Genomic DNA, 14,237 nt, shown 5'->3' on the forward strand with positions numbered 1-14,237 from the left:
TTAAAACTTTCACTGAAAAAAAAAACTACCATGTTAGTGGGTGGTTTCATGGTTTTGCTTCAATTTTTTTTTTTGAATAATTTTTTAATAAAAATATAAAATAGTTACTTAAAAAAAATAAAAGACATAATTTAATATAAAAAGGTCAATTGTCACACGTGTATGCATGTGGCAAGAGGCTAGTCAGAAATAGAGTGGGATTGGTCCTTCTTCTCGGTATAAATATGGATGATTCAAAATTAAGTAAGGTTGCCTCATTTGAAACCTGATACATCCATTGTAGTTGTACAAGAGAAGGGAAGATACATCCTACTGCAGATCATGGCTTCAAGTTTAGGTTTGCATGCTTATTCATGCATATCAGTTCATGCATAGATTTGGTATAATTGGGCTCTATCGCTCAAGCGGCGGTATGATTGAGTTCTGCCGCTCAAGCGATGAATTCTACAAATGCAAACCTTATTATCCAACATGTGATATTTATTGTAGTAAATATTAGAGTTTGTCGAATATGCCATTTGTGTTGATTTACATGTATTTTAGTAACTTGATTGATTGGATCCTAAATTATATTAATTCTATCATGTGGTATCAAAGCCAGGTTCCGATCCTGGGACCTGTGGGTTAGCTGCCAAAAGTTGTCTTCCTTATCAAATGCGTACAAAATAAGGTATGCTAACTTCATATTCCAATCTGTCTGCCATTGACTATTTTTTCTCATTGAAAAACTAAGTAATTAGAGGATGCCGCAATTGAGAAAATTTTCCATTACATTACCAACTACATCGTTATGTTTATTTGGTCTTAATGTGAGGGTATTTAAGTCTATTTAAGTGGGCTTTATGTTATTTTCAAAAGATTTTAGAAAAAAATTACATTTATGAAATTGTGTATTAAATTTTGGCTATTACCGGTAAAGATTTTTTCCTCAAATAGCCAGACCCAAATGTTCCGATGTACGTATTGGACGATTCTAGCCTGCAAGTACATATCGTCAGTAACATGTAATCAACAGATGAGGGCGGGCTTTTTGTTGCAAACTTCACCTTAGGCATCAAATAAAAGGGATTTTTATAGAAATCCCTAAAATGCATCCTCATATATATCAACCATCACTTGATTATCCAAGGTGCAATTCAATAAGATAAACATCCATAAACATATTTCACTCCAACCTGGACCATATCTGTTACATTGCACCAAAAGTTGGCGTCTCGTATCTTCTCAATCTAAACACTTTAATGCCGAACAAATTGCTGTATGCAGAAAAAGGATAGAAAAACATGAGAAATATATAGTTGTTATGCATTGCAAGAAGCAGCTATTTCAATAAATAGATGGTTGAGGCGATCATATGAACCATGATAATCCAATCACTGTCACTTGCAGGATAACCCATCTAGGCTGCAATCCTGACAATGGGTGAGATTATTGGCTTATATGCACAAAGGAAATAGCCTTGCAGCTTCCACCAACGAATGTTTTATAATGGTAAAGTTAGGGCCATTTACATGTTCTACCAAGTGAGATAGAGCATCAACAATTGAGGAGAACTTATAAGAATTTTCAGGATGCAGTTGCAGCACAGAATCATCCATGTTGATGTAGTTGTTAAACGATAAAAACCAAATAACAATTATGATGATGTTAACAGCAACAATGGTACTTTCATGATCATGATCCTCTGAGAGAGAGGCTAAATGCAGTTCATAACACAAAGAATAACATGAAATGGATAAAAAGATACTATAAAGTATGTCCACTACTCTAGGCACCAATCAGTTGTTAGCAGTACAATATTGTCAAAATCATATAAGATAGGAAAAGCATAAACTATAAGCAATGATGTTGTACCTTTGAATTCCTGCTTCCACTTCCATTGTGAAAAATCTCTCGATCATCATATGTGATCTCATACAGATTCTTTAAAAGTTTATGAAGATAATTTGTAAGACACTAGTATGCAAATGCACCACATAGCTTGTATACGCAGAAACTGATAACCTGACTTAACATTTTCCTAGTATTCTTCTAAAAGGGAGGAGGGTGAAGTTCTACCACTGCTGTTTAATGTCTGCATGCGTGAATGAAATATTTATATATGTGTTCATGGATGGATCCATGCATTTAAATCAATTATGGATAACTATGGATCCATGGTATTTAGACACATGATGTATGTGTACATTGTTGACATAAAATACATGGATTTATACATTTGTGTATATGTGTTGGGTGTTGTGGAGGCAATGCATACAGCCAGTCGGTCCTCATAGAAACTTTTATCAATATGACAGTTAGAAATTCATGTACTACTACGAGTTTACACATTTTAGAGGCACAAGTTCTCATTAGGATATTATCCATACACAATTAGCATAGAAATAGAGAAGTAGAATCCTCTACTGATCTTTTTGGTGTTGATCTTGTGCTTATATCTAAAACAACTCCTGTTTGAAGTTTAAAGGTTGAGAGTTTTGGATTAAGGGATCAGCCCGATCGTTGGCAGAACATCATCATCAAGCTGAGTTTATATTACCTTCAGTCGTGGGTTTTCTCTCAAGCTGAGAGTTTCTTCTCACATCTTGTGTGAGGCGTTCAAACCACAGAAATCCTATTGGTGCCAGTCCTGTAAAGATGTATTAGGTGGTTCAGATTTAGACAAGTGTACGTAGATTAGGTTGCTAGGTAGTTAAAGTTTGTTAACTTACTTAGTGACTAAGATAGCCTTGTCTATATATATATGTAGATATTGTAACACAAATGATTCATTCAATACATAACAAGATACAATTCATTTCTCTCTCTAAGATTGATATTCTCTCAAATCTCTCTTTCTCTCTCAAGAATACATATGACAATCAAGAACTTCTTTGTATTCTGACATGGTATCCTCGCCGGTGATGACGACTTCTCGATCCTGATCTGTGTTTCTTTTTGCTTCCGCATTCCTGATCGCTTTGCTCTGGTGTGCATTTCTGCTCTTGATTTTCCTCTCTTTATAGCTTTGTGAGGTTGTGTATCTGCGCAGTTGCTTTCTTGCCGTTTCTGTCTCATTGTGCACGCCAAGTGTTTGATTAATTGCTTCTTCCACGATTTGTTTGCATTGATATCGTCTTCCAAGATATCTCCACAATTGCATTCCTTGTGAGTTGTTTGTCCGATTCGTCTCTCTGACTCCATAGATTTGTGATCGTTTTCTCCTGAATTCTCAAATTCTTGCAAATATGGTGACTGCTGCACAATTACAGATTGTACAGTCTCCAATCACGACTCTCATTTCGAATGTCTCTAATTCTGTAACTGTGAAGCTTGATGATACAAATTATCTGGTATGGAATTATCAGATTCGATTGCTTCTTGAAAGTCATAGTATTTTTGACTTTGTTGCTGGATCTCGTCCTTGTCCTCCTCGGTTTATAGATGATTTGGATGTTGAAGGTGTGGAAACTGAGGAATTTCAGATTTGGAAAATGCATGATCGTGCTCTCATGCAATTGATCATTGCTACCCTATCTTCTACAGCCATGTCTTGTATCATTGGATGTCTTACTTCTCATGACATGTGGAATACTTTGAAGGATCGGTTCTCCACCGTCACGAAAGCAAGTATTTTTCAGTTGAAAACTGAATTGCAGAATATCAAGAAAGGCTCTGATTCTGTCTCTCAATATCTTCAAAGGATCAAGGATGTCCGTGATCATCTCTCTGCTGCCGGAGTACTCTTTGAAGATGATGACATTGTCATCTTGGCACTTAAGGGCTTGCCTGCTGAGTATAATACTTTTCGAACAGTTATAAGGGGGCGAGACAATGTTATTTCACTCAAAGATTTCAGGTCTCATCTATTAGCCGAGGAAGCTGTGGTTGAAAATACTTCTGTGAGTGATTCTTTTGTGTCTGCAATGATGGCAAATGATACCAAAGGCAAAGGAAAGGCTCTGATGTTGGGCGAAGGGTCTCCTCAAACTCAATCAAAGCCATATAGTCCTACTAGTTCAATCAATGCTGGTTCTTATATTGGTGGTTCTTCTAATCACAATGGAGGGTACAGTTTTAACTACAGAGGCAGAGGAAGAGGTCGAAACTACTATAATTCCACTCCTAGGTTTCAATCGGGGTTTTCCAATTCCAGTGCTGGAATACTTGGTCCAGGGAAGCCACATGTCTCTACATGTCCTGACCATGGTTATGATATTCCAACCTGCCAAATCTGTAACAAACGAGGTCATGTTGCTGTTGATTGCTTCCAGCGACATTCTTCTTCTCCTAATCCACCTTCTAGGCCTCAGTGTCAAATTTGTTGGAAATTTGGCCATACTGCCTTACAGTGCTATCATCGCAATGATTTCTCACATCAAGGACGGGCTCCTTCTTCTACTCTATCTGCTATGCATACCACTTACCAACCATCAGCACTTTCAGACCAGTTTTGGGTGGCTGATACAGGAGCAACATCTCACATGACTTCTGATTTGGCAAATCTGAATTTTGCTACTCCCTTCTCTGGTACAGATACCGTAACCACAGCCAGTGGTTCAGGTTTGAACATATCTCATATTGGCTCTAGTACACTCCGAACACCTCAATATGCATTTGAATTACACAAAATTCTGCATGTTCCTCATATATCTCAACATTTATTATCCATTTATAGACTTTGTAAGGATAACAAATGTCGATTTATATGTGATGAGTTTTATTACTGGATCCAGGACAAGGTCACAGGGAGAATTCTTCTCCAGGGGCTGTGTAGAGCTGGCTTATATCCCATTCCCTTCTCTCTTCCTCAACATCTCATCAACCTTCTACATACAATACCACACATTCCGGTTTTCTTGGTCAACAAGTCAAAATAATGTTGTGGCACCACAGGCTCGGCCATCCTTCCAACATTGTGACTTCTACAATGTTAAAACAATCCAATATCTCTGTGCCTGTTTCTCATGTGTCTTCTGTTTGTAAATCATGTTTAGAGGGCAAATTTTCTAAACTTCCTTTTGTTTTTCCTGCACATAAAACTGTAACTCCCTTGGAGGTGATACATAGTGATGTTTGGGGACCTTCTTCCACTGTTTCGGTTGAAGGTTACAAATACTATGTTACATTTGTGGATGAATGTACCAGGTTTACCTGGATCTTTCCAATGATTAATAAAAGTGAAGTGTTCCATATCTTTGCTCAGTTTTATCAGTTTTTGAAAACTCAATTTTCTGCCCCTCTCAAAGTTTTTCAAAGTGATGGAGGGGGTGAGTACTCTAGTCATCAATTTCACCATTTCTTACTTACCAAGGGTATAGTTCATAACAAATCATGCCCTTACACCCCTGAGCAGAATGGTCTTGCCGAGAGAAAGCATCGCCATATTTTAGAAACTGCCATCACTCTTCTCCAAAATGCTTCCATGCCCTCTAAGTATTGGTTTCATGCATGTGCTGCTTCTGTGTACCTTATTAATCGCATGCCATATCAAACCTTACACATGTTTTCACCTTATAAATATCTTTTTGGTCAACCTCCTCAAATTTCCCATCTTAAAATCTTTGGCTGTGAATGCTATCCTCTTTTAAAACCATATAATACCACTAAGTTGCAACCCAAAACATCTCAATGTGTATTTCTTGGTTATGCAGGCCAATACAAAAGTTATTTGTGTCTTAATCTTCTTACCAATAAAATCCTGGTTTCTAGGCATGTGTTGTTTGATGAATTTGATTTTCCATTTTCCATTTCTCAGTCCTCATCTCCTCAGTCTCCTCACATTTTCTCAAAGTCACAGGTGCCTGTTCCTATCCCTCGGTCCTTACCACCCTTAGTCACCTCTCAAAACCTAGTCATACCTCCTCAACCATCTTCTTCCCTTGCTCCTTCCCCTCCAACCTCAGAATCCTTGCAAACCCTTCCCTCTCCTACCATTGAGCCAGCTTCTCCGAGGTCTACACAGTCTCAAATACCTATTGATCCGGATTTTCAAATCGAACAATTCCCTGTTGTTCTTCCCCTTCCCTCAGTGAGTTTGCACCCCATGCAAACTCGGTCCAAAAGTGGAATCTCAAAGAGAAAAGTGTTCACCGCAACTGTTCAGTCCTCTGCACAAGGTAGTGAACCTACTTCCTACAAATCTGCGAGTAAATGTCCTGAGTGGCAAGCAGCTATGCAAGAAGAGATAGATGCGCTTCATGCTCAAAACACTTGGAGTTTAGTTCCTCTTCCCTCTGGGAAGAATTTGGTTGGTTGCAAGTGGGTGTATCGGATCAAAACACATTCTGATGGTTCTATAGCTCGGTATAAAGCCAGGTTGGTTGCCAAAGGCTATAATCAGGAGGAAGGTATTGATTATACTGAGACTTTCAGCCCTGTTGTTAAACCAACAACTGTGCGGTTGATCCTGGCTTTGGCAGCTCAATTCAATTGGTCCTTGCGTCAATTAGATGTCAAGAATGCATTTCTGCATGGTGAGTTACATGAGGAAGTGTATATGACTCAACCTCCTGGATTTCAGAGTGTTGCTTCTCCTTCTCAGTATGTGTGCAAGCTCAATAAGTCCTTGTATGGCCTGAAGCAAGCTCCCCGGGCTTGGAATGAACGATTTACAAGTTATTTACCTGGTTTGGGTTTTCAGTCCTCCTTTGCAGATCCTTCTTTGTTTGTTAAACATAATGGTGCTGGTACGGTTGTGTTGTTACTCTATGTAGATGATATTATTCTTACAGGCAGTTCATCTACACTGATTGATGATGTTGTTGTGGAATTAACAAAGGAGTTTGATATGAAGGATTTGGGTCAGTTGAATTACTTTCTGGGGTTGCAGGTTTCATATCAATCTGGTGGCCTGTTTGTCTCTCAATCCAAATACATCAAAGATCTATTAAGCAAAGTTGATTTGCAAGATTCTAAGTCCTGTCCTACCCCTTGCTTACCATACCACAGACTTCTTAAAGATGATGGTGATCCTTATCACAGTCCAGAGCAATATAGGAGTATTGTTGGGGCCTTGCAGTATGTGACTTTTACACGGCCATACATTGCCTTTTCTGTCAATCAATGCTGTCAGTTTATGCATTCTCCCATGACTTCTCATGTTATTGCAGTTAAGCGTATTCTTCGTTACCTTCGTGGCACACTGGACTATGGTCTACATTTCAAACCTGGAAAGTTACATCTGCAAGCATACAGTGATGCAGATTGGGCTGGTGATCCCAATGATCGCAGATCCACTTCAGGGCATGTCGTATACTTTGGTTCCAGTCCCATATCTTGGGCTTCTAAGAAACAACACACTGTCTCCAGATCTTCGACTGAGGCCGAATATAGAGCACTAGCTATTGCAGCTGTAGAATTGGCCTGGATTCGTCAGTTGTTATGTGATCTCCATGTTTCTGTTTTCATTGCACCAGTGATATACTGTGACAATATTTCGGCAATTGCTTTATCTTCTAATCCAATTTTTCATTCTCGGGTGAAGCACATTGAGATAGATTACCATTTTGTCCGGGAAAGGGTGATTCGAGGTGATTTGAATGTTTGCCATGTGTCTTCAAAAGAACAGTTTGCAGATATTCTTACTAAGGGCCTTGCTGCTCCTTTGTTTCAGTCTCATTGTTCCAATCTCATGCTTAGTTCGATCAAGCATGAGATTGCGGGGGGATGTAAAGATGTATTAGGTGGTTCAGATTTAGACAAGTGTACGTAGATTAGGTTGCTAGGTAGTTAAAGTTTGTTAACTTACTTAGTGACTAAGATAGCCTTGTCTATATATATATGTAGATATTGTAGCACAAATGATTCATTCAATACATAACAAGATACAATTCATTTCTCTCTCTAAGATTGATATTCTCTCAAATCTCTCTTTCTCTCTCAAGAATACATATGACAATCAAGAACTTCTTTGTATTCTGACAAGTCCTAGCTTCAGCTGGTGTCGGTTGCTATTTCTTTTTTGCTCTCTTTCTATTTTGTTTTCCTTGTTTCCACTATTTTTTCTCCCAAATTTCTACTCACATTTATTCTATTTCCCTATCCCCGTGGGTATTACTCTTCCAGGCTCTTCCATGCTCTGATCTTCAACCATGCATCCTACTGAGATCGTGCGTAGAGTTCCGGTGTATCCACTAACTCGGGTGTTGCCAACACCACCACATTCTTGTTGTTGTCTGTTTGTTCCGGCAATGTTGTTTGTGGGTTTCCATGAGGTTCATATTCATAGTTGGCTTCTTTCGTTTAGACGATGGCTATCTACAGTTTATGGCTGTGCTCAAGTAGCATTTCGGGGCTGGATGTGACATTTGTTGATGCGGTGCTCGACGGTGATGAAGGAATCGAATGGACTGACTGGTTCTGTGATAGAATCAAAACCCTATCTACCTAATTCAACCCTGACTTTATAACAATGAAGGTCTGAATTTGAGAAAGAGAAGAAAAAGTTTCCAAGGGATAAAAGCTGAATTTCATAATAATATAAAATAATGGAGTAACCGTTACAATATAAGGGAAAGCTCGAACTCGTGCTAGGCACGGGAGTCAAATACTAACATGGATCCTAAGTTACCCCATACAATTCAGCCTATAACATGGATCCTAAGGTTTTTATTATACTAAAGCCTGCCAAAGGTTCTTATCATCACACTCATCCCCGAGAAAAACCTTGTCCACAAGGTTTACAACTGAAACTGAGGAAATTGAGCCTGGAAATTTTCATAATCCTTCCAGGTGGCAGCTTGCTCATCCTGGCTTATCCACTACACCAAGAGTTAAACCCCTGCGATGTTGCCCTTCTTGTACTCCTTCTGCTTAAGATCTTTGAATGCTCATCATGCTGCACCTTAGTAGATGAAAATTCTGGAAGCACTGCAGAAGGTTGCACTAATGGACCCAAGTGTTTCTTGAGAGTCATAAAATGGAATATTGGGTGTATCTTGAAGTTAGCAGACAACTTGAGTTTGTATGCTACATAACCCACCCTCTCAATAACTTCATATGGGCCAAAATACTTAAGAAGTAACTCGTGAGCTAAGTGAGAAGCTAGGGACTAATGGTGATAAAGAATCAGTTTGAGGTAAACAAAATCCCTATTGTGAATTCCTTTTCTATCATGTGCTTGTTAGCTTGGGTTCTCATCCTATTTAGAGCCAACTCCAAGTTGGTCTTGAGTATAGTCAAAACCTTATCTCTTTAGAGAATGCCTTGTTCCACTTACTTAAGCCTTACAATACCTTTCTCATAAGGTATTACATGAGGAGGTGCATGTCCATAAACCAATTCAAATGGTGTGAACTTAAATGAAGAGTGGTAAGAGGTATTATAGCACCATTCTGCCCAAGGTAGCCAATGGATCCACTTCTTAGGTTGAGTACTAACAAAGCACTTAAGATAGGTCTCCAAGCATTTGTTGACCACTTTAGTTTGTCCATTGATTTGGGGATGATACCCCGAGCTCATGCAAAGCTTTGATTTTTGTAACTTGAAGATTTATTTCCAAAAAGTGCTTAAGAAGATAGGATCTCGATCATTGACAATAGTAGAAGGAAGTCCATGTAACTTGTTTATACCATATTTAGGGCCTCGTATTTAGACCTCGTATAAATACTCGGGGGACTTAAATGTAATTATGTAATAAAAGAAGGGGCAAATATGTAATAAGTGAGGAGTCCTTATTCTATAAAAGGACCCCTCACCCTCACAATTAGGGGAGGCCATTTCTGAGGCCAATTCCTAGGCCCTCTCACCCCCTCTCAACGCTCTCACTCTCAGAGCTCTCTCTCCCTCAAATAAATACAATCAGTGTGGACGTAGCCCAAATCTTGGGGTGAACCACGATACATCTTGTGTTATTTACATTTCTTGCAGATTCAAAGTCGGATTTACGTTGTTCTAAGACCTCCGGTTTTGTGCATCAACATTTGGCGCCGTCTGTGGGAATCGATACGAAAAGTTGTGTCGGTTCTCTTTCATTTTTTCACCTCCGCCGTGAATCTGCAAAATCACAGAAACCTAGGAACCAAAGTCACTGCAAAACCCATCTTAAAAATGCAGAAATGAAAACTCCTAAACTCAACCACAGTTTCTTCTCTCTCCTCACCAACCCATCTCAAATCCTTCGGTCCTTCTAGAAAGATTAGCATGAGCAGCGTCAAGTGTGGTGCGGTTGCAGACACCGAATCGCTTCTCCTGCCATTTAACGGGGATCAGGCGTGAAGTCGTTGTTCACCACGTGGATGTACCCGCATCTGCACCTCGGCATACGCTGCACCAGCGCCACACCGAAGTGATTAAACGCTATATGTTTGTATCTACTAAGATGCCTTCATTTGGAATGACAATAAAATCTTCCCAATGAGATTTACCAAAGACAGATGGGAATTCAGGCCCAAATGTGCTCTCTAAGTCAAGCAACAGAAAACAGGACGGGAACAGATGAAGCATGCGGAGCTCACGGAACCGCTTTGCCTGATATGGGCGGCGACTCTTCTCTACGACGAGATGTTCACCTACTAGAGGCTCTCTCTCTCGTCCTGCTCGTGGCCGCACCTCAATCGCATTTTTTTTCTTCCACAGCCGACCCTGATTATATCACAGTGACGATCATCACCAACCCGCAGCTCAAAACCGTTGCAACCTCATGCTGCTGCCTTTCATCCCCATCAAACCCTCGTCGCTGCCGTGATTGGAAACTACATCATTGAAATGGATGCGTTGGCAAGAAGCAAGATTTCATCTATTGATGTTGGTACACCCATTGTCCACATGTCTTATAGCCTCACAAGCGGGCATTCTGTGGTAGCAATCCTTGAGGCGCAGAACCCATTTAGTTCAATCCTTCTCTGTCTCCGGCAAATCCTTAACCCCAATCCCTCTTTAATATCTCTCTTCCCTAAACCCTAAATACCCAACTCGGCCGACCCAATCTCCGCCCTATGTCAACATCAGGGACGCCGCAGTTCTGGTACATGCAATCGCCGTCAAAGGTGCTCCGAGGAGAAGCTAAAGAGAAGCTCTCGTAGGAATGCGCCGAGGAGAAGCGGATCGAGCTCTGCAAACCTTTCAGCAATATCGTCAACACCAAGGGTACTGTCAGCCCTAATCGCAATCAGGCATTTTTCTTACCAATCGCAATCAGGCCTTTGTCGAATTCTTAGCAACACATCATGAAGCAGCTCACCCGCCGTCTGTCTCACGCCGCTGGTCCCATTCTCCGACCAGTTCGCGAAGCCGAGAAGAGATACAAGGCGGAGCTAAGGTCGCAACTCGACTCAAGAGAAATCCTGCTCCAGAGACCTTGAGAGGTCGAGACTGCGATGGAGTATTCGATTAAATCTCAAGAGGACCTTCGACTTCTCTCTCTAAAACGCAGCAGCGCATTGTGTTCTTGGCATGATACACGAGTTAAACTACTTATCAAGCCCATTATTCTGAGTTGCTCAAAGATTCTGGGTCACTGGAGCACTGAATTTTACAGCCACCAGGATGTACGCATGGTAACCAACACACCAAATCCCATGAACTGGAAGACATGTGGATCAGATGGTTACAGAAGCAGAGGATTACTTTTCCAAGTGGGGAGACAAGGGTGAGGTGGATTTAAAATATAAGCTGGAACATCTGATTATATTGACCGCCAGCAGATGCCTCTTGGGTCGTGCTACTTTTGCTTTTGTCGATCACATGGAAAAAGGCATACTTATGCTGCCAAGGTGCAGGCTTGTGGTGCTGCAATCAAGATGGGTTATCTTTAACAACCCACTTGGACAAAGGGAATAACTCTTCACATGTGTTACCATGCTTTGTCGCACTTATCCAACAAAAAGAAAAGAAAGGCTCTCAGACAGCTCAATCACCCTCACAAAAGCAAAGCAGAAAACAAAAGCAAAAGCAAAAGCAACGCAACTGCTTTATTGATTTTTTTGAATGATGTAATTTATTTTTCCTATCTTTCGGAGACATCTGTATAAACCCCATCAGAGGGTAATAGTTAAAAAAACAAAAAAAAACAAAAAACCCCAAAAGAAATGGGCTGGCATGTTGTGGAGGGCGAAGGCCCATAAGCCAAAAAATAGCTCCAACTAGGTGATCAAAAGTACGCACAGTACTCCACAATTATTCGGCAACCTGCCACTATTAGCACTAACCAGGTAATCAAAAGTACGCCCGGTACTCCAAAATTATTCGGCAACCCGCCGTTATTACCACTAACTAGGTGATGAAATGTACAACCCATACTCTAATATCATTTGGCAACTAGCCATTCATGCCACTAACCAGGTGATGAAATATACAACCCGTACTCTAATATCATTTGGCAACTAGCCATTCATGCCACCAACCAGGTGAAGAAATGTACAACCTGTACTCTCCTTCATGCCACCAACAAGGTGAACAAAAGTACGTCCAGTACTCCAAAATTATACATGAGCATCATTCATGCCAATCATACATAAACATTCATAAGCATTACTTATATCAATCATACATAAACATGAGCATCACTCATATCAACATTCATGAGCATCACTCATGTCAACATCCATGAGCATTACTCATGTCAACATCCATGAGCATCACTCATGTTAACATTCATGAGCATCACTCATGTCAATCAACATAAACATTCATGAGCATCACTCATGTCAATCAGCTTCAAAAGCTTAATTTACAAAAGCTCTAGCTTCAAAAACTTCATTCACAGAGTTTCAGCTTCAAAAGCTTCATTTATAGAGCCCTAACTTCAAAAGCTTCACTTACAGAGCTTCAGCTTCAAAAGCTTCATTTACAGAGCCCTAGCTTCAAAAGCTTCATTTATAGAGCTCTAGCTTCAAAGCTTCACTTGCAAAGCTTCACCTACAAAGCTTCAATACAGGGTATACAAATACCGCCTCCGAACAACCTCCATTTTGGCCCATACATGGATTCAATTTGAAGTCTCCAGCTAACATGCTCTATTGACCGAAGACTTGGGGAACTACACTATACACCATATATTGGGCCTCAACTGGGCCTCATGAAAAATACTTGAGGGACTCTAGCCCATTATTTATGTATTGAGGAGCGAGCCCTTATTCTATAAAAGGGACTCCCTCACCACCATTAGAGAGCATCAACTCTAGCCCATTATTCATGTATTGAGGAGCGAGCCCTTATTCTATAAAAGGGACTCCCTCACTATCATTAGAGAGTATCGTCACCTATTAAGCAACCGCTTCGCTGCGAGCAACAACTCTAGCCCATATTTATGTATTGAGGAGCAAACCCTTATTCTATAAAAGGGACTCCCTCACCATCATTAGAGAGCATTGCCGCCTACTGAGCAACCGCCTCGCCGTGAGCATCAACTCTAGCCCATATTTATGTATTGAGGAGCGAGCCCTTATTCTATAAAAGGGACTCCCTCACTTTCATTAGAGAGCACCCATTATTCATGTACTGAGGAGCGATCCCTTATTCTATAAAAGGGACTCCCTCACCTTCGTTAGAGAGCATCGCTGCCAGCTGAGCAACCGCCTCGCCACGAGCATCACTCCTAACCCATTATTCATGTACTGAGAAGCGAGCCCTTATTTTATAAAAGGGACTCCCTCACCATCATTAGAGAGCATCAACTTTAGCCCATCATTCATGTATTGAGGAGCGAGCCCTTATTCTATAAAAGGGACTCCTTCACCTTTAATGCCATAAGCCGAGCCAACCAAGGCAACATAAGCCACGAGCCGAGCAGCCGAGCAGCATGTGCTACTTCTAGTTGAGCATCATTTCAGATTGAGCACCGCCTCATATCAAACATCAGTTCAAGACAACATCTAGTTACTTCGGCCCACACATAGACTGAATTTCAAGTCTCCAGCCAAAAAACTCTCTTGACTGAAGACTTGGGGGACTACTGTTTATACCATATTTAGGGCCTCGTATTTAGACCTCGTATAAATACTCGGGGGACTTAAATGTAATTATGTAATAAAGAAAGGGGCAAATATGTAATAAGTGAGAAGTCCTTATTCTATAAAAGGACCCCTCACCCTCACAGTTAGGGGAGGCCATTTCTGAGGCCAATTCCTAGGCCCTCTCACTCCCTCTCAACGCTTTCACTCTCAGAGCTTTCTCTCCCTCAAATAAATACAATCAGTGTGGACGTAGCCCAAATCTTGGGGTGAACCATGATACATCTTGTGTTAATTACATTTCTTGCAGATTCAAAGTCGGATTTACGTTGTTCCAAGACCTCCGGTTTTGTGCATCAACATAAC

The sequence above is a fragment of the Malus domestica genome, chromosome 05 (genome assembly GCF_042453785.1).
Source record: "Malus domestica chromosome 05, GDT2T_hap1".
Lineage (NCBI taxonomy): Eukaryota > Viridiplantae > Streptophyta > Magnoliopsida > Rosales > Rosaceae > Malus > Malus domestica.